Source organism: Canis lupus, chromosome 10 (genome assembly GCF_011100685.1).
Source record: "Canis lupus familiaris isolate Mischka breed German Shepherd chromosome 10, alternate assembly UU_Cfam_GSD_1.0, whole genome shotgun sequence".
NCBI lineage: Eukaryota > Metazoa > Chordata > Mammalia > Carnivora > Canidae > Canis > Canis lupus.
This window is the reverse complement of record NC_049231.1, coordinates 31211758-31235262: the sequence shown is the minus strand read 5'-3', so window position 1 is coordinate 31235262 and position 23505 is coordinate 31211758. Positions and strand designations below refer to the sequence as shown.

The 23505-nt window shown below is 45.0% G+C and overlaps 1 protein-coding gene and 1 long non-coding RNA gene across 6 annotated transcripts in view; one reads left to right on the top strand and one right to left on the bottom strand.

The window, feature by feature from the left end:
• The window catches only part of LARGE1 (LARGE xylosyl- and glucuronyltransferase 1), a 526275-nt gene that overhangs the window by 178232 nt on the left and 324538 nt on the right, over positions 1–23505 (bottom strand). The gene's annotated exons all lie outside the window — the stretch shown is intronic.
• Positions 3384–12131, top strand: LOC111097664. 2 transcript variants are annotated; one of them, XR_005365644.1, is made up of 3 exons: positions 3384–4508; positions 9188–9370; positions 10332–12131. It is a non-coding gene; the product is annotated as an uncharacterized LOC111097664 (long non-coding RNA). The 2 variants fall into 2 exon arrangements; XR_005365643.1 differs by lacking the exon at positions 10332–12131 and having other exon boundaries at positions 3385–3866; positions 4315–4508; positions 9188–10009.

Sequence of the window (23505 nt, the reverse complement as noted above, 5' to 3'; positions counted from 1 at the left end):
GAAATGCTAAGGGGCCTTTGTTCATCAGTCTTGCCGGGACTGAAGAGGCACAGGGCTTCCAGAGATCCGAGGGCCTCTCCTGTCCTTCCCCCATCCTGCTGTGCCAAGACGGACCCTGGGCTGGGGGCCAGTCCTGGGGCCAGGACTACAATAAAGGGAAGAAGCAGGCTGCCAGAGCAGGTTTTTTCCTGTGGCCCATCCAGATGCTGGGGTGAGCTGAGGCTGTGGGTGGTCAGCTTCTCACAGGTGTCCCTGGCTTCTATCTGGAGCAGCAGCTAATACCACTATCACAGGAGAGATGAGAGGACCCATATGGGCTCTGCTAACCTCTTGCCAGCTCCCATGTCATCCCTACCCCTCGAAAAACTCTAGAAACTGATCATGGTTTTCCTGGAAGAAGAGGAGGCTCACCAAGTCCATTGCACATGGCTAGGAAGGGGGATTTGTTCTGCACGGGGAGGGCAAGTCCTGGAAACAAAGAAAGAAGTTACAGAAGAGATTTGGGGCTGAATATGAAGAACTTTTAAAGGTCAGTGTTCTCTGGAGGCACAATGTGCCGTTGTGACAGGTAATGAGTTTCCCAGCCATTGAGGGTGTGCACAGCCTTACCAACTCATGACGTGGGTAAGACAAGAGGGCATTCTAGGCCTTCGGGATTCCCTGTCGTGCCGAGACTGTCATTTTAAGCATCAGCTTTTGGTTCCTGTCATTTGGAATCAATTTCCCTTCTCTTCCCTCACTTCCTAGTACTTAATAAATGATGGACCTGACAACAGCTCTGCTTCCAGAGCAACCTGCTCTCTGCTCTACAAAGCACCGGCCATTCTACACTGGATATAATCATCATGCTGCCTTCCTCGCCAGGGACTGCTCTTATCATCCCAGACACCCCAAGGCCCTAAAGCATAGTAGGCATGAATGTGCGGGTCAGGGCAGCAACATTCCCTATGCTTCATAATTACAAACTGTTCTCAATCTTACAAGACTCACTGTATGCATTCTCCTGGACACTTGCCTGACTCCTCTCTTATATTAGATCTTCCCTAAAGGGAGGAAGGGTCTCATCTCATTTCAAACCTCTTTACCTCCCAGGATGCCTTGAGAACAGAACTTGCTATGTAAAATACTTTTTTTTTTTTTTTTTTTTCCCAAGTCAGAGAAAGAGATCTTCTTAGGCCTGGAGAGGCAGCTGTCGTTTCTGGAACAATTTTCCATTTAAACCCAGTAATAAATGACATTCTGAACAAGGTTTAGAAACCATACAACTCCTGGAGCCAGTGATCAAGACCCCTAGGGCAGGAATTTGGCACTAGGGACATACAATCACCGATGCATCTCACAGGGGCCCTTCCTCTTCACCCAAGCTGTACTCGACTTGCAAAATTCCACTTGGGGAGGAGCTGAGATAGTGTAATGGAATCATCTGTGAGGTCCCAAATGGATCTCCTTTGTTCATACACACACACACACACACACACACACACACATACAAATTCTAGTAGAATTTTTGGGCTTTCTGGCCTCTATTAAGCAAGCTGCTCAACAAAGCATACTGAGCACTGACCATGCACTGGGGCTTTCTGCCATATATTTGGGAGTCACTAGAGCAAGGGGTACTCACAGGTTGAAGGGAAAAGAGAAGTCACAGAGAGATAAGGGAATTGATCATTATGATAGTGTCACACACCATAGACACACGAAGGGCTATGAGAACCAAGCCCACAGTGACACCAGAGGGATGCTTTAAGGATGAGTGGGAGTTTACCAAGCTGATGAGATGGGCATTTCAGGCACAGAAATTAAAATATGCAAAGATCTGAGGGCTTGTGAGCAGTTTGATTTAGTAAATTTTGGGTGCCAGGGGATGGCAGAATGGGGAATGGGGAGGTAGTGTTTAATGGGTACAGAGATTGGGAAGATGAAAAAAAAAAGCTCTGGAGATGGGATGATGGTGATGGTTGATCACTGGGAATGTACTTAACACTGAACTGTATTCTTGAAAATGATTAAAATGCTGACTTGTTATATTTTACCATAATGAATTAAAATAAAAAGATTATGCCCAGGAAGCATGTTCAGGACCAGCCTCTCTTATGTCTGTAAATTCAGGCATCTCAGCTTGTTCTGCACTGAGGTGGTATGGGAATCAGACACCCATGGGAAATGTCTCAGACTCAATCTTTACAAATAATCTAGCAGTTTGAAAAAGCTCTCACCTCCTGAAAGAGGTGAACTTTGAAATCACACAGTTTTTCCCTCCTCCCTAAGTTTTTAACAAACTGCCCTAACTTTACGTCTTTGGGTTGAGGGAAGAAAGGAGACAGCTGAAACAGGCAGCCTTCCCTTTGATAACATGCTCCCTCTCCTAATTAACACGACCCCACACAACTAAACATCTGTCTACTTCACAAACTTTCACAGTGATGAGCTTTGATCACGGTGGAGCACATAGTATCTGTACTGAAAAGAGAATCTCAGACACCATTCAATCCAGCTTCACTCACCTCGATCCAACCATCTGAAGATTGCTCGGAGAGTCACCCCCAGGCAAGGCAAGAGGGTGGCTGCCGAGAACTGGGAATGTGCAAAATATGATCCTTGCAAAACTGAAGGAGCCCCTCGGTTCCAAAGTAGCCATTCCCCTTCTATATGCACCATGTTCACATAGGAGCTAACGGGAGGATCGGGTTAATTGTATCCTTTAGGATTTCTTGGAAGATTTTCTTAAAAATCTATGTTTGTTAGCTCAACACCAAAGTTTTCAAAAGTTTACAAAGTTGACTTTCTATTTGAAAATGACCCTTTCTTGGTTTCTCTTCTCTTTGGTTCTATTCTCACAAAACTCAGAAAGAACTGTCATTTGGTGAGCTCATCCAACAATTTCTGACATGCCTATAAATCACTTTATGCTTCCCGGAGAAAGTTACAATGTACATCCTGACATCGCCATAGGAATTATGCAGGTGCATCCAAAAGGCGGATTCACAACTTTCACATACACCCCAACTCAATCAGCGCATCCTGGCAAGCATTAAAAAACACCACTGCATATTATTTCTTCATGTGATCTCGTCTCAAGAGAAGCATCCATCCAACTGTGATGGTGTTTGAATGTAAAAGAGAAACATGGCAGGAAAACGTTGAGAAAACTCAGAGTGAATTCAAATGGTGGGGATGTCTTTGAACCACAACTGTTTTCCTCTCTAGAGTCATTAGTGCTAATTACTAACAACTACCCTGGTGACAAGTGCTGGCAGTTACTTAGCTGCTAATTGGCTTCAATTTACCGCTCTGATTGTGTGGTCACAGGTATATATTTGCTTGGGGAGTGAGGAAAAAGAGCAGGTATCGCAAGCCTTAGGCTGTCCTTAAAAGAGGCATCAAGTGTCTGAAATGTTCAGCTTACCCTAGTGGGTCTCAAACTTCCTACATATCAGAATCACCTGTAGGTTATTTAGCACAGACTGCGGGGCCCCACCCCCAGGAACTCCCATTCACCAGGTGTGGGGTGGGGCCCAAGAAAGTGAGTACCTTAGAAGTTCCCAGGTGACATGAATGCTGCTGATCCCAGGGCCACCTGTTGAGAATCACTGGCCTCCCCAATTTGCTCCTACCCTTAGCCCAGCTGGGTTCTCCACTCCCATCTCAGTGGTCCCACCTGTTGCGAACAGAAGCAGAAGACGACCACAGAATGTTTGGTTGGTCTCCGTGGGCACCACCTCACAGGGGAGGACGGCGCCTTACTAATGCAGGGGATTGCTGCCGAAAGGTGCAATGGATGATTTGCCCCGCCCCCACACAACCTAACTGATGATTTTACAGTCGCTCCATCCTGCTTTTCATCTGGACAGAATGAATCCCAAAGAGTAAGGAAAAAATGAGTAAAGCTTACTTAACCTGGGGCTCACCTCGCAATGACAAACTGGCCATTAGAAAAATGTCCTGTGCTTCATGCTAGGACTTCCCTCCCACCCTGTTCTTTATAAACATTTTAGACCTAAAGATGCAAAATGTGTAAAAATACGATAATAAAGGTGCCTGCCCCTACCTAACTATAAAACTGAGGAATGAGCTCATGATTCTGTTCAACTGATAGCCATAGGCAGGCAATGTGCTGGGAGAGAAGGATTTAACCATGATAACCATACTACTTCTTAAGCCCCACCGTGCACCAAGCAGTAGGAAGGCATTTGTCCTAAACCCTGCAGCCTTCTTGGAAGGAAGTGACAGTTCGGTGATATCAGCACAGGTGTACACCTTGCTGGTCAGGTGCCGAGTTTCCGCTAAGCACCTGACACACACTTATTTAATCAGCATTAACAACCCTGGGAGTTAGAACTTTCCGGAAGAAGAAACTGCACCATAGGGAGGTTCAGCAGCTTGGCCAATACCACTCTGTTAATAGAAGGTGATGGTAAACTTCGCACCCATGTCACTTGGCTCCAGAGGATGAACCAATGACTCTGCTACTGCCTTGGCCGGTGAGTGACATCATCCACGTGTCACAGGTAAGACAATGGAAGCCCACAGAGATCACAAATCAACATAGCTTTTGATTCTGAGGTCTGTGCCACGTGGTTCCGGCTCTCTGATGACTGGCATGTGGCCCTCTTCTTGAGAGGAGGATGGGCACATAAACTAATAAACGCAACTCAAGGTAGTAGATGCCATGACAGTGGCGTGATGTCAAACAATCCATCACACACAAAGTGACTTCTTTCCCGTTCCACTGATGGGCTATTAAATGGCTAATGAGACCAATATGGGGCAGCCAGACTTTGCTCCCATTTGCACAGATGTTTCCACATGTGGCAGCTGTACTCGGGTACCTTCGCTTGCAGCTTTTATGGCTACTTCTTTGTTACATTGCTGATGCTACCCGGGTGTGTTGTACCTGTATGTGTGCTCTCCTGTGCCCTTATGTGGAGTATCTGGAAGCTTGGTGTCCTATGTGGTAATATTTGTTGAGTGTCCTTTAAACTGTTAAGGACCTGGAAGGCTCTGACGTAGACAAGACGGGTGGTATTTCCTTGGCATTTAAAGAGGTTTCTACATGTTCCCTGTGATACCACTACAGAGCGCAAAGCAGGACTCAGCTTTGCCTCATCAACCTCAGAACATTCCAGCTCTGCCAGCATCATCCCCCAACGTTCTGAAGATTTAGGCAAACTAAGCAGTTTGGCCCCCGAGATGAATCTCACAGAGATGGGGTGACTCCACTTGGAGAATGAACTCCTCCAAAGCGGGGATATTCCCATCCAGCCCCTGGGGCAGGAATGGAATGCTTCACCCTGGAAAAGGACTTGGTGGAAGGATGTGTGTATGAGGATCGTGTGTCTTGTCGTCTCTAATTGCCTCCACTGCATCTTGTGAGGCAGTTTTTCTGCACACCCTGGCTTGCTGAAGACAAAGCTTAGTGATGTCAAGGTTGATTATCCCCCATGAAACGGGATGTCATTTTTCTTAAAGATTTTTTTTTTTTATTTATTCATGATAGACACAGAGAGAGAGAGGCAGAGACACAGGCAGAGAGAGAAGCAGGCTCCATGCACCGGGAGCCTGACATGGGATTCGATCCCAGGTCTCCAGGATCGCGCCCTGGGTCAAAGGCAGGCGCTAAACCACTGCACCACCCAGGGATCCCGGATGTCATTTTTCTATTTTAACGGCCAGCCTCTCCTCCAACTCCACCTAGAGAAGTGCTTTAGTCAAATTGTTCAACTATAATGACCACCCACACATGTGCCTCGTCTTGACTGATGGCTTTATTTTACAGGTAGGAAGACTGAGGCCCAAGAAAGGGAACCATTTACTTGTTTGGTTGGTGGTCAGATCACACAGTTAAAGTAATTTTTTTAAAGTCACTATGTTTTTTCTTATCAAAAATATCAGAAAGGGAGACAGAACATAAAGACTCCTAACTCTGAGAAACGAACTAGGGGTGGTGGAAGGGGAGAAGGGCGGGGGGTGGGGGTGAATGGGTGACGGGCACTGAGGGGTGTGCTTGACGGGATGAGCACTGGGTGTTATCTGTATGTTGGCATATTGAACACCAATAGAAAATAAATTTATTATTAAAAAAATGTCCTGTGAAAGAAAAATCAAAGCCAGAACTTCATTATGAGCTAACACATTAAATTTACCTCTGCTAGGCCTCTCTCTGATACAACTGGTTGCACTATGAAGGGGCACATGCCTTGTAAGAAGGAAACGAACAATGCAGATTAAGAACTTCAAGAAAATTCAAACCTGTGGCCCCAAAAATCACACTCTGCTAATTGATATTGAAAGATGAATCTGAAAGAAGGAATGCCACGTGCCACCAAAATTCAATAAAGTCTTAAGTAAATCTTCAAAAAACCAGAAACAACCTAGCTGGCCAAAAATAGGGAGAATGTCTTAAAATATTAATGATGATATATCACTAGATGGAACATTACCCAGGCAGCGAAAGTGATAGTTATTAAGATCAATAATGTTAAGTGAAAATACAAAGCAAGAATGAGAACTGCATTTAGAAGGAAGACAATGGTCTTTAAAAATTATTCAGAAAATTTGAAAGTTAACTAACTAATTTAGGGGGTGATCTCTAAGCAGTAGAAGATGTAGGATTTCTGTCACCTCTGCTAATCGTTTCTAGTCTCCAATAGATTCTGTGATGCACGGACTTTATTCAATAATGAGGAACACATACACATGCACTGTTATTTTTGGATATTCTCTTTTTAAAATGCCTGAGCCAGATGTGTTATATTACCCTGACCAAGGTTTTTCTTTGGGGGGAGGCGGTGGGGGAAGGTGTCTAACACCCAAGGATCCCAGAAAATAGAAGATGCAAACATTGCATCCAGATGGCTTTGCTGGGCAAACATGGGTAGAAGCACGGCTGTCAGGATGTGCTCTGGTGTGACCATTAATCAAATGCTCAAAAGAAAAGTAAGGGATGTAAAAGAAAGGCACTGCAGGAGAAAAACCTTTCTGCAGAAAGGGAATTGTGCTGGCTAGGGAAAAAAAAAAAAAAAAAAAAAAAGATTTGTAACAAATGCAGCCAGTTAGTAAGATTAATGAAAGGAGAAACCACTTTGCATGGCGGTCAATCTTCAATAATTTAAGGGTAATCGAGACTAATTTCAAGGTAATAGGAAAAACTACCCATGTCTAAATTTTGGCTGAGGTTCCTTTGTGTGCTAAATGGGCTAACCCTTGTGAAAGATCTGAGTATTATTGAGCACAGAGCAATTCAAGCACTTTTTGCTCCCTATTCCGCACCCATTATATAGCCAGGCTCCTGCATCTTAGAATTGCTATGCAGATGATGGAGACACTCCGCAAGAAGATGCTCCTGCCCAAGAAAATTAGTAAATGGTAAGCAGGATGATGATAGATCCAGGGGAGAAAGGATAAACAGAAATAAAACAAACACATGCAAAAGAGGAAATTAAATAAAAGCTCCATGGATTACAACAGGGTTGATAGGACCCTTGCATTGGAATGGGCAGAAATTAATTTTTCTGACCCTGCTACACTTCCACATATGGAATGTTGACCATAGATTGCAATGACAGAAGCAGAAAGGCTCTACTACAGACTTAAAAGCTGAGGTCCTTTACACATGCACACAAAGGATGATGCATATGCATATGTATAGATGAATAGCCTTACATATACATATATGATATGTCTCTCTACACAGGTACAGATACAGATCCAGAGATCTCCTAGAGCCATGTTTCGGTTGGCCAGTGTACACATGGAGGAGAGACAATCATCCCAGTTCTGATGCTATTTATTTATTTATTTATTTTTTATTTATTTATGATAGTCACAGAGAGAGAAAGAGAGAGAGGCAGAGACATAGGCAGAGGGAGAAGCAGGCTCCATGCACCAGGAGCCCGATGTGGGATTCGATCCCGGGTCTCCAGGATCGCGCCCTGGGCCAAAGGCAGGCGCTAAACCGCTGCGCCACCCAGGGATCCCAGTTCTGATGCTATTTAAATGGAGTCTGAAACACAGGCCTCCGTGATGAGATAACACTTCACCTTACAGAAGGGGGCAGCCAAAGTGCAAGGAACGTGGCTGGCCTAGGTTCACAGAGGGTCTGAGGTACATGAATGGACAGACAGCCTCATGTGCACAGCATGAACCAGGCTCTGGGCTAAGTGTTTTGTGCACAGTATCTCCTTGGTGGCAGGTGGTGTGCCTCGCCTTAGTCTACAGATGAGAAAACAAGCTGATATTGAGAAGCTGTTTGCTCAAGGTCTTAGCAAACAGCAGAGCCAAGATTGAACCTGGTATGGTGTGACTTCAGAGCGTAAACTCGTGATCTCAAAGCCACTTTTGCTGGTGGTGAGGCCTGAACAGTAATCTGGGTCTCTGGACTTTGTGTCCAAATGTTCCTTCTTTCACACCCTTACGAGTGGCTTTTCCAGTGCTAACTGGTGCATCAAGACCGAGACACACAGCAAATCTATCCATGCTGGGTTGCTCATCCTGGATATCTATGAAAAGGTCAGTTCCAGAAGGCAGAGATGTGGTTTATTTTCACTGGTGGTTTTTTTTTTTTTTTTTTGAGGGGCTCAAAGAGTCCCTAGCACGTTAACAGGCACTTGGCATACATCTACTGGCTGAATGAATAAATGAGTCAAAGAATTTTGACAGCAATCAGAGAACAAGAGCCAGGATTGTCTTTTCTAGAATATGGGAGCTGGACAGGAATTCTGGGCTTGCCCAGCACACATTTAATAATACAATGATTAGAAACGCTACCCTGGTTTCATGGACTGAAGAACCCAGGGTAGAGGGATAGGGCACCTTGACTTCATCTTTCTAGAAGATAGGGCGGAGTCCAGGGACGGAGCTCAGCCTCCTGATGTATGGGCCAGTGAATCTGCCAAAGTACCAGGACGGGGTCCCGATGTATACCTCCCAGATGAACTGTGCTGAGATGCTTGGGGAACTGTGTGAATGAGTTTGTAAAACTCAGTGCGTATCAGCACACAGAGAGTTCTGAGAACCCTGAAGTCCGGGGTTAGTTCACCGTGCTTCCCCGTGCAGCACACCTGACCTCAGAACTCGCCCACCCAACAGCTGCTAACTCAGTGTAGAAAGTAGTGTATTCTAGCATATTCTTAAAACTGACTAATGACTTTGGCCTCTTACACTTTGAGACCTGTTCTCTGTTTCACAGTCAGGATCAGGCACCCAGAATCATTGAGACCAAGAGAAGAAATGCTTCTACCTGAGGATATCACTGATGAAAGCAGGCCGAGTCGAGAGCAAACTCTCAGCGTTCTCTTGAAACCTTGCCTCTGGATTGCCTTTGCCTCATGCACTCACAAATACCGGGTCACAGCTATGTGGCTGGCCCCAGGTGAGCCCTACAAAGTATGGCAGTGAGTGACACCCAACAAGTCCCAGCCCTCCGAGAGGTTATATTTCATTGTGGTGAGAACAGCAATAAATGATAAAATATATGTATGGTGAGAGCCATGCCTCTGCTGCAGAGGAGGGTGCAGAGAGCACGAAGGGAGTGCTGTTTGGAAGAGGGTGGTCAGGCAAGGCCCTTCCGCAAAGGTGAGGTCTTAGCAGAAACCTAAAGGAAACAAGTGGACTCTAGGGGGACCTGAGGGCACCGACTTCCAGGCAGAGGAACAGCAAGTACAAAGCCAAGAGGCTGGCGTGTGCCTGTTGTGGGCGACACATAGCAAGATGTCCAGAAGGTCAGAGTGGGGCAATGACGGGGGAAGAGCTCTGCAACCCAGCATCCTTCCAGGGCTGGCCTCATGGTCTTGTGTCCTGTTTAGCCACAAAGGACCCCCAGAAGGACTCTGCCCTTGGTTTAACACTCTGCTGTCACCACTCTGAAATTCATAAACAGTTTTGGAAAAAGGAGTCATAAATGTAATTTTGTACTGGGCTCCACAAATAACCCAATCAGTCCTGCTACTTGCCATACGATTCATGGAGGGCTGGCCAACCTTACCCTCGAGAACAATGTCTGTATAACTGGGGAGATGCTCCCTACTTCTTCCTATTTAAGCTCCTTCATCTCCCACTTACGAGACAGTCATGACAAGAATCCCATGGAAGTGGCCATGGGGATGCTATCAGGTTTTTTTTTTTTTTATGTTTATTGGAGCCTGAAAAAGAAAACAAACACTCTTGTGTTGGGGCCTGGGTCTCTAAAACACTGCCAACTCTTTATTTTCTACATTAATAAAGGGAACGGGGAGCGTGAATAATTTAAAACAGCCCATGAAAATCTCTAGTTCTGAAAGTTAGCATGTGGCTTTTTCTTTTCCTCCCTGCATATTCCCCTTAATTGTGAAAAGCACTGATTGGTAATCCTGAGGCTGAACAATCTGAGCCATGGGAAAGCAAACTCTACCTTCCTAAACAAAGCTACCCCAGGATGAAGCACTGGGGAGTGCTCACAAACTTACTTCCCTCACAACCAAGTCTCCGATCTTCCCAGTCAACACCTGTAAGTATTAGAGACACGCTCTAACTTCCACAACAGCTTCCCTCTAAGAAAGTGACAACCCATGTGTAACAATGCCACCAAAATCTGCACACAATTTCTGAGGGGGTTTGAGAACCACCCTAATTTATCTGTGGACCCCAGGTAAGAGGCACCGACTCAGGAATGGGGTGCACGGCAAGGAGCTGGCCCAGCACCTAGCTCTTGTGTCATCAGACACAGCCCACCCTAAGAAGGCAGAGATAGATTTGGGTCAGTCACAGTGGCTTCTTCTAGAAAAATCAGGCCACAAAGTCAGACCTAGCAATTAGGTCCTGAAGGTTATAAGTGGAATTAACTAGAATTTCACATTCCTTGCTATCTCTGATAGCTGTACCCCCTACGGACTTCGCTGTTTTCTGGGGCTCTCTCTTACCCAAGGCCATGGGATTTTAGGATAGGACTTGAGGAAATACAACCAAGAACACAACCACAGGATAAGTTTAGGCCTTCAGCAAAGGAGCTGGAATAATGGCGAACATGAACTGAAAAGCCTTTTGCTAATCGCTGTCCTGAACACTTAACATGTATCAGCTCATTGGATTCTCACACTAACCCTGTGAGTTACAGTCTGTCACTATTGCCCCATCTTAGGTATGAGGAGACCAAAACCCAAATAGGTTAAATCACCTGCCCTAAGTCACAGAGCCATTAAGTGGCAGGCTCTGGGCTTGAACCCTGGCTGATAGGCCCCCTTCTACCCATGTTGACCCTAACGGTATCCCACATAAATTCTACCTAAGGGTCAGCAGCCCATGGACAGTTCACTAGGGTAGGGCCAATGTGTGAGAAATGAGGCCTAGAGTTTATAGTAAAGACAGTGCTGAGTATTTCCTGAGAGGGCCACCAGGGAAATGACAGGGAAAAGGATATGGCCATGGGCCCTGGGCAAGGTGCACACTCTGATCACAATCTGATACACCTAGCAAGACAGAGACATGCAAAGAGATCACACTTAGTCAGTTGGTTGTAATGTTTTTTAGAAGGAAAACAAAGGTTTCACTTGCTGCCGCCTGATACCAGTCAGAAGAGACCCTGGTTTTCTGCAGGAAGAATTAAATCCCAGCAATTTAAATGCTTAAGTCGCTAAATGGAAATCTAACTCCTCCGGCACAGTGATCTCTGGCAAAACCTGCAGGCCCCTGAGCTGCCCACATGTCAGGAGGGCATGTGTACCCCAGAGAGGGGCTCACTCCAAAGAGACCAGGGAGCTCTGGGAGGAGAATCGCCAAGGCAGCAAGGGGTTCTACCCCATGCACAGACAGAAAGCTCGCCACTTGGCTCAGGATTTGCAAGGTTTTATATGTTTAAAACCACTTGCACCAGAAGGGGGTGCTGTTATCCCTAAAACTCACCTTAGGCTCCAGGTCCCGAGGCAGGTTCCCTGAGCTGATAAAATGAGGCACCTGCCAGACCCCCGTAGGGGCTTCAGGAAGCTCTTTTGGGTTCTATACCAGACTCTGGGCTCCCCCATCTCTGACTCCAGAGGACTTGACTTCCTACATTTTCAAACAGAAATTGATGATTCTTCCCAGAATTTTCCTGAATAGTTGCTATTTTTACATCTTCTACTGCTTTACTGAAGTCTGTCATTTAACTAAAAGAAGAAACAGTATCTTAGAAGAACAAGGGGGTGGGGGGGGGGGGCAGGGAGAGAAAAGGAAACAACTCATTCCTTCAGACGCCTGACCAGGATGGCTCCATCACTAGCTCCCATTCTGTTTTGTTTGTTTGTTTGTTTGGTTGGTTGGTTTTTTCCCATTCTGGTTTTAATGTTGGACATAAAAAGGAGCATTTGCAAGTTGTGTTCTGAAGGAAAGGGGGATTTATTTCTTCATGTTATTTATTAAAGAGCATTTTCCTTGGGTTAAAAAGTTGCTCTGGCTGGCTTTGTCTTGTAGAGAGGCTTGTCACTCATGTAAGAGGTGGCCGTCCATCAGTTCAGTGGTTCTTAAACTGCCATGAACCTGAGCCACACATGTGCAGGGTGCGGGTGGGGGTGGGGGGGATAAAATGTAGTTCCCTGGGTCCTACAATCATGCAGGGAGCAGCCTTCTGCATCCCAACGAGCTGGTAACTTGGACCTGTTTCTCTGAGAACACAGCAGCTCTGAACGATGTCATCTCCAACTCACACCCCCCTGAACACATGCCCTATCTACCCCTGGTACATTAGGCTGAAGCACAGTCCATCCCCGACTGCTTCTGCAGTCCACACCTGAATCCTAATCCTGGCTGTGCTCTGCTTGACTCTCTATGTTTTCTCTATCTTTCTGTCTTGGTTTCCGTAATGCTCTGTGAAACATGGCCTGGCGGAAATTCATGGGATTATGGTCGCAAAACAGGAGCTATCCCTTTGTGACTTGCTTCGCTCATTTGTAAACAGTGTATATCAAGCGCTGAGTGCCCTATTTCCCTCCTTGTCAACGGAGGGAAGGCATACCAACATTCCTTCCCACTTTATTCTCATTGCTGCACTTGGCAGTGCCTAAAATAAACATTTCTATTTGTCTCTTGCTGGAGGGTAAGCTCCTTGAAGCCAGAGCATCTGACTTTGAGTCCCTAGCCCTGGGCAAGTAGAGTCTTGATGAGGATTTGCTGGTACTGCTTGCGTGACTCAAGAATGAGACTGAGCGATGAGCCATCTCAGGAATGATTGTGGAATGGTGAAGACAGCGAGCGATAGCATAGCAGGGCACATGACATGCAGCACTCAGAAATCTGGTCTCAGGAGTGTACCATATCAGCACTGCTGTGTAACAAATCACCCAGTAGCTTAAAAGTATGGGTGGACAATCTGGCCTGGCTCAGGTGGGCTGTCTGGACCAGGTTCAGTGTGGACCCTCCTGGCCGAGCTTGCTCGGCATCTGTAGTCAGCTGGTGGATTGGCAGGGGCTGCTACTATATGATGGTCTTGACAGGCCTCACAGGGCAGCTCAGAAGACAGGAGCTCCTCTTTGCCTGAGTCACTCATCTCCTGGCAGGCCTGCCCAGGTGTGTTCAGATCATGGCAGAAGGTTTCCAAGAGAAGCAGTGGGGGAGCCCCAAAGCTCAAGCACTTTCAGGTGCTCCTGTCCTGTTTGCTCCCATCCCATGGGCCAAAAGAAGTGCCAAGGGCAGGCTACTTAGGGAATGCAGAGAGACGACTCCTGATAAGAGGGCCTCCAAAGTATCGGTACACGGCACGCACACGGGGAGGGAAAGAACATGCCTGTGTCTGCCAGCATGCAGCATGTGAGCACACACACAGCGTGTAGGGCCACCCTTTTCCTACTCATATCCCACTGGACAGTCATAGCGATGTGACTGCAGGGGAGCCGGGGCCTGGAGCCCTTAGTGGCTTCGCCATGTTCCAGCTAGAGCTGTACTTCTGCAGAAGGGCAAAATGTCTTTTCTCTGTTTTGGGAATTTTGTCAACTCTGCCAAGTGCCCCGTCTGTGCTCCCACCAGCAAAGCCTGACATGGCTGCTTCCACAAAGCATCACCCACAGAATGTGCTACCAAACTCATAGATCTACACGAATCTGAGATTATAAAAATGGTATCTCAATACAGTCTTATTTGCATTATTATTTTTGTTAAATTTGACAGAAAGAGGAGTCTTTTTTTATGTTTAAGAACCATTTGGGGCAGCCCGGGTGGCTCAGCGGTTTAGCGCTGCCTTCGGCCCAGGGCCTGATCCTGGAGACCCGGGATCGAGTCCCATGTCGGGCTCCCTTCATGGAGCCTGCTTCTCCCTCTGCCTGTGTCTCTGCCTCTCTCTCTCTCTCTCATGCATAAATAAATAAAATCTTAAAAAAAAAAAAAGAACCATTTGTATTTCCTCTTCTGAGAACCATGTATTCGTATTCTTTGATCATAGTTGGTCTTTTTCATATTAATTTCTAGGAGTTCTTAGCATATAATTTTGAGATTAGCCCATTGTGTGTGGCATGAGTCACACAAACATTCTCCTCTTGGGGAATCTCGATGATGGACACCACACTACCACCAGGGGCTGCCTTCCTGTTTGAAATGACACCACTTGTCAGCAGTCTAATAGAGGTTACGCCTAGTTAGATGCTAGGTCATTATTTGTCCTGTCCATCCCATTATTTCCTTTTTCTCTGTTTGCATTACCATTTTCCTTTTTCTCCTCCCAGGTTAAAAAAACCCAAAACCGTTTATTTTACTTTATTTTTTTTTTTTTTTTTTTTTTTTAACAAATTCATTTTATTTTATTTTATTTTTTTTTTTTTTTTTTTTTTTTATTGGTGTTCAATTTACTAACATACAGAATAACACCCAGTGCCCGTCACCCATTCACTCCCACCCCCCGCCCTCCTCCCCTTCTACCACCCCTAGTTCGTTTCCCAGAGTTAGCAGTCTTTACGTTCTGTCTCCCTTTCTGATATTTCCCACACATTTCTTCTCCCTTCCCTTATATTCCCTTTCACTATTATTTATATTCCCCAAATGAATGAGAACATATAATGTTTGTCCTTCTCCGACTGACTTACTTCACTCAGCATAATACCCTCCAGTTCCATCCACGTTGAAGCAAATGGTGGGTATTTGTCATTTCTAATAGCTGAGTAATATTCCATTGTATACATAAACCACATCTTCTTTATCCATTCATCTTTCGTTGGGCACCGAGGCTCCTTCCACAGTTTGGCTATCGTGGCCATTGCTGCTATAAACATCGGGGTGCAGGTGTCCCGGCGTTTCATTGCATTTGTATCTTTGGGGTAAATCCCCAACAGTGCAATTGCTGGGTCGTAGGGCAGGTATATTTTTAACTGTTTGAGGAACCTCCACACAGTTTTCCAGAGTGGCTGCACCAGTTCACATTCCCACCAACAGTGTAAGAGGGTTCCCTTTTCTCCGCATCCTCTCCAACATTTGTTGTTTCCTGCCTTGTTAATTTTCCCCATTCTCACTGGTGTGAGGTGGTATCTCATTGTAGTTTTGATTTGTATTTCCCTGATGGCAAGTGATGCAGAGCATTTTCTCATATGCATGTTGGCCATGTCTATGTCTTCCTCTGTGAGATTTCTGTTCATGTCTTTTGCCCATTTCATGATTGGATTGTTTGTTTCTTTGGTGTTGAGTTTAATAAGTTCTTTATAGATCTTGGAAACTAGCCCTTTATCTGATATGTCATTTGCAAATATCTTCTCCCATTCTGTAGGTTGTCTTTGAGTTTTGTTGACTGTATCCTTTGCTGTGCAAAAGCTTCTTATCTTGATGAAGTCCCAATAGTTCATTTTTGCTTTTGTTTCTTTTGTCTTCGTGGATGTATCTTGCAAGAAGTTACTATGGCCGAGTTCAAAAAGGGTGTTGCCTGTGTTCTTCTCTAGGATTTTGATGGAATCTTGTCTCACATTTAGATCTTTCATCCATTTTGAGTTTATCTTTGTGTATGGTGAAAGAGAGTGGTCTAGTTTCATTCTTCTGCATGTGGATGTCCAATTTTCCCAGCACCATTTATTGAAGAGACTGTCTTTCTTCCAATGGATAGTCTTTCCTCCTTTATCGAATATTAGTTGCCCATAAAGTTCAGGGTCCACTTCTGGATTCTCTATTCTGTTCCACTGATCTATGTGTCTGTTTTTGTGCCAGTACCACACTGTCTTGATGACCACAGCTTTGTAGTACAACCTGAAATCTGGCATTGTGATGCCCCCAGATATGGTTTTCTTTTTTAAAATTCCCCTGGCTATTCGGGGTCTTTTCTGATTCCACACAAATCTTAAAATAATTTGTTCTAACTCTCTGAAGAAAGTCCATGGTATTTTGATAGGGATTGCATTAAACGTGTATATTGCCCTGGGTAACATTGACATTTTCACAATATTAATTCTGCCAATCCATGAGCATGGAATATTTTTCCATCTCTTTGTGTCTTCCTCAATTTCTTTCAGAAGTGTTCTATAGTTTTGAGGGTATAGATCCTTTACATCTTTGGTTAGGTTTATTCCTAGGTATCTTATGCTTTTGGGTGCAATTGTAAATGGGATTGACTCCTTAATTTCTCTTTCTTCAGTCTCATTGTTAGTGTATAGAAATGCCACTGACTTCTGGGCATTGATTTTGTATCCTGCCACGCTACCGAATTGCTGTATGAGTTCTAGCAATCTTGGGGTGGAGACTTTTGGGTTTTCTATGTAGAGTATCATGTCATCGGCGAAGAGGGAGAGTTTGACTTCTTCTTTGCCAATTTGAATGCCTTTAATGTCTTTTTGTTTTCTGATTGCTGAGGCTAGGACTTCCAGTACTATGTTGAACAGCAGTGGTGAGAGTGGACATCCCTGTCTTGTTCCTGATCTTAGGGGAAAGGCTCCTAGTGCTTCCCCATTGAGAATGATATTTGCTGTGGGCTTTTCATAGATGGCTTTTAAGATGTCGAGGAATGTTCCCTCTATTCCTACACTCTGAAGAGTTTTGATCAGGAATGGATGCTGTATTTTGTCAAATGCTTTCTCTGCATCCAATGAGAGGATCATATGGTTCTTGGTTTTTCTCTTGCTGATATGATGAATCACATTGATTGTTTTACGGGTGTTGAACCAGCCTTGTGTCCCAGGGATAAATCCTACTTGGTCATGGTGAATAATTTTCTTAATGTACTGTTGGATCCTATTGGCCAGTATCTTGTTGAGAATTTTTGCATCCATGTTCATCAGGGATATTGGTCTGTAATTCTCCTTTTTGGTGGGGTCTTTGTCTGGTTTTGGAATTAAGGTGATGCTGGCTTCATAGAACGAATTTGGAAGTACTCCATCTCTTTCTATCTTTCCAAACAGCTTTAGGAGAATAGGTATGATTTCTTCTTTAAACGTTTGATAAAATTCCCCTGGGAAGCCATCTGGCCCTGGACTCTTGTGTCTTGGGAGGTTTTTGATGACTGTTTCAATTTCCTCCCTGGTTATTGGCCTGTTCAGGTTTTCTATTTCTTCCTGTTCCAGTTTTGGTAGTTTGTGGCTTTCCAGGAATGCGTCCATTTCTTCTAGATTGCCTAATTTATTGGCGTATAGCTGTTCATAATATGTTTTTAAAATCGTTTGTATTTCCTTGGTGTTGGTAGTGATCTCTCCTTTCTCATTCATGATTTTATTAATTTGAGTCTTCTCTCTCTTCTTTTTAATAAGGCTGGTTAATGGTTTATCTATCTTATTAATTCTTTCAAAGAACCAACTCCTGGTTCTGTTGATCTGTTCCACAGTTCTTCTGGTCTCGATTTCGTTGAGTTCTGCTCGAATCTTTATTAACTCCCTTCTTCTCTTGGGTGTAGGATCTATTTGCTGTTTTTTCTCTAGCTCCTTTATGTGTAAGGTTAGCTTTTGTATTTGAGTTCTTTCCAGTTTTTGAATGGATGCTTGTATTGCGATGTATTTCCCCCTTAGGACTGCTTTTGCTGCATCCCAAAGATTTTGAACGGTTGTATCTTCATTCTCATTAGTTTCCATGAATCTTTTTAATTCTTCCTTAATTTCCTGGTTGACCCTTTTATCTTTTAGCAGGATGGTCCTTAACCTCCACGTGTTTGAGGTCCTTCCAAACTTCTTGTTGTGATTTAGTTCTAATTTCAAGGCATTATGGTCCGAGAATATACAGGGGACAATCCCAATCTTTTGGTATCGGTTCAGACCCGATTTGTGTCCCAATATGTGGTCTATTCTGGAGAAAGTTCCATGTGCGCTTGAGAAGAATGTGTATTCAGTTGAGTTTGGATGTAAAGTTCTGTAGATATCTGTGAAATCCATCTGGTCCAGTGTATCATTTAAAGCTCTCGTTTCTTTGGAGATGTTGTGCTTAGAAGACCTATCGAGTATAGAAAGAGCTAGATTGAAGTCACCAAGTATAAGTGTATTATTATCTAAGTATTTCTTCACTTTGGTTAATAATTGATTTATATATTTGGCAGCTCCCACATTCGGAGCATATATATTGAGGATTGTTAAGTCCTCTTGTTGAATAGATCCTTTAAGTATGATATAGTGTCCCTCTTCATCTCTCACTACAGTCTTTGGGGTAAATTTTAGTTTATCTGATATAAGGATGGCTACCCCTGCTTTCTTTTGAGGACCATTCGAATGGTAAATGGTTCTCCAACCTTTTATTTTCAGGATGTAGGTGTCCTTCTGTCTAAAATGAGTCTCTTGTAGACAGCAAATAGATGGGTCCTGCTTTTTTATCCAGTCTGAAACCCTGCGCTTTTTGATGGGGTCATTAAGCCCGTTCACATTCAGAGTTACTATTGAGAGATATGAGTTTAGTGTCATCATGATATCTATTCAGTCTTTGTTTTTGTGGACTGTTCCACTGAACTTCTTCTTAAAGGGGAATTTTAAGAGTCCCCCTTAAAATTTCTTGCAGAGCTGGTTTGGAGGTCACATATTCTTTTAGTTGCTGCCTGTCTTGGAAGCTCTTTATCTCTCCTTCCATTTTGAATGAGAGCCTTGCTGGATAAAGTATTCTTGGTTGCATGTTCTTTTCATTTAGGACCCTGAATATATCCTGCCAGCCCTTTCTGGCCTGCCAGGTCTCTGTGGAGAGGTCTGCTGTTACCCTAATACTCCTCCCCATAAAAGTCAGGGATTTCTTGTCTCTTGCTGCTTTAAGGATCTTCTCCTTATCTTTGGAATTTGCAAGCTTCACAATTAAATGTCGAGGTGTTGAACGGTTTTTATTGATTTTAGGGGGGGATCTCTCTATTTCCTGGATCTGAATGCCTGTTTCCCTTCCCAGATTAGGAAAGTTTTCAGCTAGAATTTGTTCAAATACATATTCTGGCCCTCTGTCCCTTTCGGCGCCCTCGGGAACCCCAATTAAACGTAGGTTTTTCTTCCTCAGGCTGTCGTTTATTTCCCTTAATCTATCTTCATGGTCTTTTAATTGTTTGTCTCTTTTTTCCTCAGTTTCCCTCTTTGCTATCAACTTGTCTTCTAGGTCACTCACTCGTTCTTCCACCTCGTTAACCCTCGTCGTTAGGACTTCTAGTTTGGATTGCATCTCATTCAATTGGTTTTTAATTTCTGCCTGATTAGCTCTAAATTCTGCAGTCATGAAGTCTCTTGAGTCCTTTATGCTTTTTTCTAGAGCCACCAGTAGCTGTATAATAGTGCTTCTGAATTGGCTTTCTGACATTGAATTGTAATCCAGATTTTGTAACTCTGTGGGAGAGAGGACTGTTTCTGATTCTTTCTTTTGAGGTGAGGTTTTCCTTCTAGTCATTTTGCTCAGTGCAGAGTGGCCAAAAGCAAGTTGTATTGGGAAAAAGAGAAAAAGAGAGGAGAGAAAGAAGGAAAGAAAAGAGAAAGAGAAAAAAAAGGGGAAGAGAAAAAAAAAAAACGAAAGAAAAAAAAGAAGAAAAAGAGAAATAAAAAGAAAGGAGGAAAAAAAGGGGGGTGGGGGAAGGAAACAAATCAAAAAGCAAAACAAAACAAAACAAAAAAAAAAACAAAAACAAAAAAACAAAAACAAAAAAAAAACCAAAAAAAAAAAAAAAAAAAAGAACCACAGGGGAGTATCTTCTGATTCTGTGTTCTTTAAGTCCCTTGGCTTCTCCTGGAAGTTGTCCGTCTAGCTGGTGTTCTGGGGGAGGGGCCTGCTGTGCTGATTTTCAGGTGTTAGCAGTTGGGGGAGCTGCTGTGCCCCTGCCTGGTGCAGGGCTCAGTGGGGGTTGTTTACCCCGTGAGGCCGCAGGAGGAACAGCCCCAGTGGCGGGGCAGCTCTGGAAACCTGGATTCGGCCCCCGCAGGAACTCCGTCTGCAGGGCCTGGAGGCTCCGGGGCGGGGCCGCTGATCTGCCCAGCTCGGGCAGGAGCGTCCTTGCTGTCCTGGGCCCTCCCGGCCTCTGCCTGTCCCGGGGGAGGCCGGATCCTGGGCTGTGTCCCGGCGCCCTGTGTCCCGGCGCCTGCGCTGGTGGATTCGCGCTCCCGGGCCGTGCAGCCCCCTCCGCGGAGCTGCCGCCCAAGCCCCTCCGAGCTGCTCCTGGAACCGCGCAGCCCCCTCCGCACGGAGCCTCTTCCTCTGCCCGAGCCCCTCCGAGCTGCTCCCGGGGCCGCGCAGCCCCCTCCGCGGAGCCGCCGCCCGAGCCCCTTCAGCTGCTCCGGGTCCCGCCGGGTCCCGCCGTGCGCGCTGCAGCCCTTAGGGAGCTCGGCGCACTCTCCTGGGCGCGCAGTTGCTGTTACTGTCCCCGGGAGCCCGAGGGCATCCCCGCCCTCCTGGGTCCTGCTCCACCTCCCCGCGAGCCCCTTTCCCCCGGGAAGGTCGGTGCAGCTCCTGCTCCTCCGGGACGGGGCTCTCCTGTCCTGGGGACACTCGCCCCGGCCTCAGCCCGGCTCCTCGCGGGGCCCCTCCCCCTTGGAGGCCTTTGTTTCTTTACTTCTTTTTCCCCGTCTTCCTACCCTGATAGAAGCGCGAACTCTTCTCACTGTAGCATTCCAGCTGGTCTCTCTTTAAATCTCAGGCCGAATTCATAGATTTTCAGGATAATTTGAAGGTTTTCTAGGTAGTTTGGTGGAGTCAGTGATTTGGAGACCCTACTCTTCCGCCATCTTGCTCCTCCCCCCCCAAAACCGTTTATTTTAAAATCACTACAGATGCATAGGAAGTTGCAACAAATGGCACAGAGAGGTCCCATGTACCTTCACATAGTCTCCCCCATGGTGACATCTTCGATAAGGAGAGTACAATATCCAAACCAGGACAGCGAGGTCGGTACGCTGTGTGTACAGTTCCGTGCCACTGTATCATATATGGAGATTCATGAAACTCCCCCAGCAAGCACAGAACTGTTCCATCACCGCAAACATCTCCCACCCGCCCAATGCAATCAACTTAAAAACTGTAGCTACAACCTTGCACTCCCCCATCCCCCAGCAAAAGCTCATACCATTTCCTTTATAATCTACTTATTTTTTCTTCATACTCTCATCATCTTATAAAATCTTCTGTAATGCTCCAAGTATAGGGTCAGATGTAAAATTTGTTTACATAGAGGGAACTACCCACTCAATCTGAGGTTCATGTAACTTCTCAGTCATCCCTTTTCTGTGCTCTCCCATTCCTTCCAACATGAGGCCTTCCAGAGTGACTGACTTCCCAAACAAAGGTCTGGTGGTCAAACTGATCTCTCATTCCACATTGGCCTCTGGAGGTCTGAAAATGCCACTTTCCTCCCCCCTGGTTGGCTGGAGTCACTCAAAAATCACAAGGTAGAACACAAAAAACCCACACAAAACCCAAACCCTCAAATCAAACCAAAGCCATGAGTAAAGCTCAGCCCGCTCTAAGAAGGCATGGTACAGAGAGCCCTTTCTCTTCCAGTGTACCTAAGGGGAACTTATCTCTGTTTGGCGGAGGTGGTCTGTGGTGGCAAAGAAACCTGACAAGAGGGGCTCCAGAGAATTTGGTCTAAAATGCAGTAAGGTTGCGACCACTGTGATGGTTCTGCATTCATCAATTTAGTACACAGAACCTTCTGGTTTAGGAAGGGTCTAAATGCTTGTTTATCTTTTGTTTAGAATCTTTCCATTAGAGAATGTTTTGTTGTCATAAAGATGAAAGTCCTACCTCTGTTGAGACAAGTCACAATTAGGTCAGGGAGAAAGGAGGACGTGAATCAGAGCTGACCCTGTTCTGCAAAGGTCTCGTTACCTGCTCTGCCATCCGAACAGAGGGACCCTCAACCTGTCGGCAACAGGCTCTGCTTGATCCTTTGACACAGAGGCCCACAGAACACATGTCTTTGACGAGAAACAATCTCCTGTGCACATTCCGTGGCCATCTCAGGGTCTTGGTATCAGCACAATTTGCAGTGTGGAAGGTGTGACCTCCAGCCTCTTACTGGAGGTCTTATGAACCTTGAACTAGTGGACAAAGTAGAAAGAGAGATGGAAGCTGAAAGCTGCAGGAAACAGCCTCTCAAGCAACCCTGCTACACGTCACTGGAAAGAAAGGGAAGACAAATGCAAGTGACATGTGATGTGGGATGAGGATGCAGTGCCAGACATGGAAATTCACCTCTTAGATACCATCCTGCCTTTGCTTCACGGTTAAACAACTTCATCTGTCCCTAGGCAACCCCAAAGCCCTGGATCCTCTGTCTTTACTCAGCCTACTGGATCTACTCACTGGGTCCACATTGGGGCCCAGAGCGGCTGCAGAGATAGAAGAGTCTGCAGTTCTTTGCTCCATATTCACCACCTGTGTCTCACCTGTCTGATTATCTGGCTTTCAGTGAAGATGCAGGGCATTGGTATTCTTAGCACACAAACAGCTAAGTCTAAGACACAGGCTTGCAAATAGTATGGTCATTTTGGAAAACAGTTAGGCAGTTCCTCAAAATGCCAAACATGGAGTTATCACATGACCCAGCAATTCCAGTTCACTTCAAAGAGTATTCCCAAGAGAACTGAAAATGTATGTCCACACCAAAACTAGGTATGCAAATATTCAGAGCAGCATTATTCCTAATCGGCAAAAAGTGGAAACAATCCAAATGTCTATCAGCTGATGAATGCGTCCAAAAAATGCAGTATATCCATACAATGGAGTAGAACTTGTCCAGTCCAGTGGAGTGATGTCCTGATACACATTATACAGGGACGAATCCTGAAATACATGCTAGGTGAAAGAAGCCACAAAAGATTACATAACGTATGAAGCTATTTATATGAAACAGAATAGCCACGTTCTAGATGCAGAAAGTAGGCTACTGGTTGCCACGAGCTGGTGGGGTAGGGAATGATGGGGAGTGACCGCTAAAGACCAAAAGTATCTATTTTGGGTGTGATTAAGATGTTCTAAAAGTATAGATAGCTGCACAACTCTTTGAATGTTTGAATATACTAAAAAAAAATCACTGAACTACATATTTTAAAAGGGTAAATTTTATGGCATATGTATTACATCTTAATAAAGCTGCTAAAAAAAAAAAAAAGAAAAAGAAAAAGATACGGGCTGACCCAGTAAAATAAAGACTAGGTAAATGAATGT